We start from the raw sequence: 6,000 nt of genomic DNA on the forward strand, positions 1-6,000 counted from the left end.
ATGCCTCCTGTCCCTATCAGTCCCTCACCACTAGCTCAGTGTGGGCTCAGCTTCCTAGGAAGCTGAAAGCCTTTGGAGCAGTCCTGTTAAGTGGTGCTAAAACTGCCATTGCATTTCCCTTATCAGCAGGCTTCACAGTTCCAGCTACTGTTCGTGTACTGTGAGTACTGCAGGTCCTTGCTCTCCCCTGGGCTGCTCTCTCAGAGGAACTAGAAACAGGTGCAAAGAAAGGTGAAATACCAGACTTCATTGTCTTCCTGAGAAAATGTCATGGACTGACTGAAGTGGAGGGAAGATGACCCAAGCCTGATCTAAAACTCTTCCTCCTTGTATGCAAGTGGACCTAATGCCTGGCTTCTCCAGCCCCTAGAGTCTGTTCACACCTCTGCCCCATCCAGCACAGATGCACCAACTCCTGTGAGCCAGGCAGATGGTGCACCAGGACAGTAGGAACCCACTTTTCCCCATGCATTTCCCTCCAGCCCATTACCTAGAGGTACTACCATCACCGTAGCGCTGTCAGTACAAGGCATTCCTAGAGCTTGCCTGTGTATACATATACATGTATAAAACTGCAGGAGCAGAAGGCCTTTGGAAGAAATAGTGAGGAGGGAGAGATTTGCACCTGTTTAAGGAAACTTTAGTGCCAGGGAAAAGCTTTAACATGGGAAGGAATTTGTGCTCATGCAGGATGCTGTATATGTTCTCTTTGCCTGTCTGCTGAGAGGTAACTTGCCGAGGGGTATTATTTACTACAAATGATAAAATTCTCACACCCATGCCTGGAGGCTCCCACAGGAGGACCAGGCAGGCCATAAAGCACCGGGGAAAATCTCAGGCTGGGGTTTTATTGCACATATGAAAGATGTTGTTATAAAAGCACCAAAAAGAGTTTCCATTTCCACCTTTTGAGCCAGCTATATCGATCATTAGACACATACACTGCAGTGTTCTTGACTGTCAAAATAAATTTTCTTTAAAACTAGCCACAGCCTGGTGCCTGGGGTTACCTGTGTGCATATCAAGCCTTACAAAACCCCGCAGAGAGCCAAAGCCACCTTGTGGAGATCTGCATGTCACAAATTTGTGTTCGTCAGCTGCAAGTAGAGATATGACTTCATGCTACTCCCATGAATTTCTCACCTTCTCTGTCTACCAGCCTGGGCCATCTCAGTTTTCCTTATCCAGAGGAGGAAAAACTGCATTCCATGTGAATGTCCTTCCCCATCATCTTTGAAAGACTTTTGCAAGTTCCTCAAACTCATCTAGTGCTTCTTTATCAAATCCAGAGGCATCTGGCTGGGTATGCTTCTCACCTGCATGAAACCTTCATTAAAAATAAGGATGCCATAGTATGGTTCTACCTCCACTCAGCTAAACTAAGTAGAACACCTGAGCTCCTTATCACTATTCCTGCCATAGTTTCATGCTTGGTCTTCTGAGTGAAGAAGACCAACAGATAAAGACTTCAGCAGCCAGGGTAGAGTTGGTACACAGTTACTACTTCAGATGAAACACAAAGACTTTGTGCCTGTTAAGCCCTTGCCCAATCTGCCCTGCACTGGCTGTTGCCAGCCTGTCAGTGTATGGGGTATTATATGTGAAGGTTTTGGTACTGGAAGGCCTGCAGGGGTGGCTACCAGAAGCTACCACCACATCAGACAGAGCTAATGACAGCCAGCTCCAAAACAGACCTGTCACAGGCCAGAGCTGAGCCCTCTGTGATATCTGAGAATTAAAAAAAAAACAACCAACAAAAAAAGCTGCACTACAGCAGCAGAGAGAGTAACAAGAGTACATGAGAAAAAGCACCCTGTAAGACACCTTCAGGTCAGTGAAGAAGGAGGGGGAAGAGATACTCCAGGCTGGAGCAGAGATTGTCTTGCAGCTGTGGTGAAGACCATAGTCAGGCAAGCAGCCCATGAAGGTCCACAGTGGAACAGATATCCACCTGGAGCCCATGGAGGTGCTCATGTCCAGAGCAGGAGGATATGCCCAAAGGAAGCTGCAACCCAATGGAGAACCCACAGAGGAACAGGCTTCTGGCAGGATTTCTGCCTATGGAAACGAGCTAATGCTGGAACATGTTTCCTGGCAGGACCAGTGTCACACCAGAACAGCACACTCCCAAAGAACTGTATCCCACAGACCCCACACTGTATCAGGGGAAGAGTATGAGGGGAAGGAGCAGCAGAGATGATGCACCACTTGCCTGCACCACTCAGGCAAGGAGGTGGAAGAACCAGAATTGAAACCAAGTCTGGGAACAAGGGAAAGGACAGAGGAAGGTGAGCATAGATTGTAATTTGTTTGCATTTTTTATTATCCTACTCTGTTTAATTACAATAAATTAATTTCCCTGAGTCAAGGCTGTTTTTAATTGCAGATTGATCCCCTTGCACTTATTTTGAGCCAAGAACTTTTCTCCCTTTTTCTCTCCTTCTCCTGCAGGGGCATGGAGAGGGTGTGGTGGTGCAGTGTATATGGTGATATGAGGGGCTTGGTAGGCACCTGGCAGCCAGCCAAGTTCAACTCATCAATCTAAATGTCCCACCCTTCACCAAGGGCCAGGGACCAGTACTACAGAGTTAGTCCAGCAAGGATTTCACCAGCATGTTTGTCAAGCCAATTCCTTGGGTGGCTGAAAGTTGCACATAACAGAGCACAGCAGAGAGGAGCTGCAATGCCACAATTTATTGGCATTGGAAAAACAACAGAAGCCATTTTTTAGCTTGGAAGATTCAGCTACTTTTGATGAATGAACAGTTAAGAATTTAAACATTAAAATAATTACCACTACTCTTATTAAAATCATTCCAGAGGGGAATCGAATTCTAACTTCATTCAGGTCAGGTAAGAATGAAGAGCAGATGGCTAGCTGGAGTTGAAGTTAGGTTGACTGCTGCAAGAGATGTAGAAGAGGTGTGTGGGTGGTTAAGCACCCCAAGTGCATGACATGCACTTCCCCAAGTGCACAATAGCCATTTCAGAAGCCATGCATGGAGTAAAGGTGTGTCACTATGTCACTGCAATGTGATCACACACAGTGCACTTGTCCACTCACTGTGACCCCTTGGCCTTTCCTTTCATTATAGTTAGTACTCTCTCATGAAGCCTAGTTATTCCAGCTATGTGTTCTAATTGCTTGTGCTCCAGGAAGTACTTCTCTTCTTGTTGGCCAGCCCACTATACCAAGCAATGCAACAAGCCTGTAGACAAAAACATCTTGCTCTACTTGTTTGACAGCAAGGCACAGATTCCAGCCATGTAATAGTCAAATGATAAAGACTGCAGTCACTGCCTGAGGGGAGAACTTCTTTCCAAACCCCTTACTTCCAGAAGAAACCTTTCTAGGTTGTTTCTTTTCTGCCATGAGATAGCATGTAGTTCTTTTCTACATCAAGTTTTACAAACACTCAAGGCAGTTGGCCATCCATCACTTTCCTATAAAAGGCATTTTTTCAGATAAATGAAGCAGCCAATTCTGTTCATGCAAGCAGCAGACCTCAGAGTTTAATGAAAGAGTGAATGCTGCACTACTGTCTGGCACATGGCAATACTGGTCTCACACCTTTACATGGAAAACAAGTGAAGAAATGCACCCACTGAGCTCTCTAAGAAGTATTATTATTTAATACACATGTGGCAGGGCATATAGCCTGAGGCTTTAGCAGGGATACTCATACCTGTTCTATTTAGGACAAAATGTTTATTTGCTATACCTAGGCTTTGTTAAAGGCTGACACGCCCTGTCTTTGCCTGTTGAAAGACTCGGTCCAGTTCCCATCCTGAACTGGGGTTCTCTCCTCCCAGTAGAGGCACTGTTGCTGTAGAAGTGAGGCTCCTCACACATAACCAGAACAAAGCATAGGCTTTTCTTTCCATTACCCATAATGACAAGGATCAACTTCAAACACAAATTCTGGCATAACTATGTATTTTAAGAGCATGTGCTTGCTGTTTCCTTTAAAGTGAAGGTCTATTTAACACAGATATCCTCACTGCATATTCCTCAAAAAGCCAAGCCTTAAAGAACCCCTTTCAAATAAGGTGATGCAAGTTATTTTCATCACAGCATGCTTACATGCCAGTTCTCAGGACGGGAAGATACTGCAGCACAGGAAGCTGAACTCACTGCCCTTGTAAGAACTGCTTTGCACCCCTTGTTTCAGCACAAGAGCTGTCCCAGGTCTTTTGGTCTTTCCAATCATGACTTGAGTTTCAAGTCACTGTAACCTGGATTCTCCAAGGCAACTACAGAGGAGCATCTTATTAAGAAAGTAAATGAAATACTAAACCCAACACACAAGCAGTAATGTCCCATTGACTACACCCTTCCCCTGTTGTAATAGGCAACCATGTGGTCTGGCCTCACCTCAGCGGAAATACTTTTTGTTGCAGTACACTCAGGTAGCTTCTTTATTTCTTAAGGATGAAGCAGGGTGCTGGGGCAAACTACTGAACTTCACCTGGAACTTTCAGCAAGAATTGTTTAAACCTTTCTTGCTCCCAGCTACTGCCCAGAAGGACTAAGTCAGCCATGCAGAAACTGCTTTCAAAAGCAATGCTTGTTTTTCAGATGCTGTGATGTCAATAATACAATCCTACACCAGCTTCATTTTATACCCTCCTCACAAGTCTGTCCATGGCACCACTTGGGGTAGTGGTTTCCCCTTTACCTTTGAACAGCCATTCAAACATAGAGCTGCACTCAGTCAAATAGCCAGAGCTGTATGGAGAACATTTTGCATGTCTTTCTTATTGCATAATCACAACCTAGAGCTTACATCCAAGAAGATCCTTGATGGTTCATCCTCAAGTAAAGGGTGTGGTCACTTCTTGGACTAGAAATATCTTGTTTCTAATTGGGAACATATACAACAAGTTGTTGAAGGTCCCCCTGTTGAAGCTTAAAGAGCTATGAAGAAATTCATGCATGCTTGTGAACTGAGTGTACGGCTGAGTCACATGTGAGCTCACTACCACAAAGAGGCTCACACATTCCACATCTCCTGCATATGCAGCAGGAAGTCTCACTTTTCAGTGAGTGATACTTGGTGAGCAGCACAGCTCACCAAGCCCTACCCACAGCATCAGGATAGCTGCTAGCTACAGCCCTGCTCCCCTATTTATTGAATTCTTGTGCAGGACAACACCCAAGCCAGCAAGGAAGCCATTTTGATACAGTGGAAAAACCATAGCAGTTCTCCTTGGTAACAGTCCCAAGAGTAGGTGAATGGCAGGTATAAGAAGGCTGGCAAGTCAGCATTCCTCTAGACAGCCTGATTCAGGTTTGAAGGACCACAGACTCCAGTTTACTGTTCAACACAATGTCCAATATGTTCTAAGAATGCGGCAGTGCAATCAAGTGAAAATTATTTGAATATATAAAATTATTATTAGAATTATTAGAATATATAAATCTAAATTCTCTTGAGTTAAGGCATTGCAAATTTTACTTCTTCAGTCATTTGTTCCAGACTATTGCCTAGGAACAAAGCAGTCCAACTCAGACTAAACACACTTTGTTACTAATAAAACAGAACGTACACAAGTGACAAGGCAAAACTGAAAAGGCATAAAGGCAGCAGCTCCTACCTTGCACTTCCATGTTAAGATTGGTATTATGCTCTGGAAAGACAAGTTTTAGCTATGAAGTCTGAAATAAGCTTGAAAAATTTTAAGTCTTTTAACTAAAAAGAGGTAACAAAAGAAAACCGATTCCACCCAGTGACCACCCTTTTTTCTCTTGACTCCCATTTCTCTATTTGTAACCAGATTATAGCCTGGTGACTACCATCTGAGTAAGGAGGCAGCAGACTTCTCCTAAAGCAACTGTCATTGCTATCTCATGCAAGACAATTTTCCACCCCCAGCAATAGACCAGGTTGCCTTTGACAAAAGTCTTTGTATCCACAGAGTACTCCTTTACCACAGCAAAAGTGGCACCTTATTTATATTATGAAATCCCCCACATTTTAATTGAAACACACAGCAATA

The sequence above is a fragment of the Corapipo altera genome, unplaced genomic scaffold (genome assembly GCF_003945725.1).
Source record: "Corapipo altera isolate COAL_440 unplaced genomic scaffold, ASM394572v1 61286, whole genome shotgun sequence".
NCBI lineage: Eukaryota > Metazoa > Chordata > Aves > Passeriformes > Pipridae > Corapipo > Corapipo altera.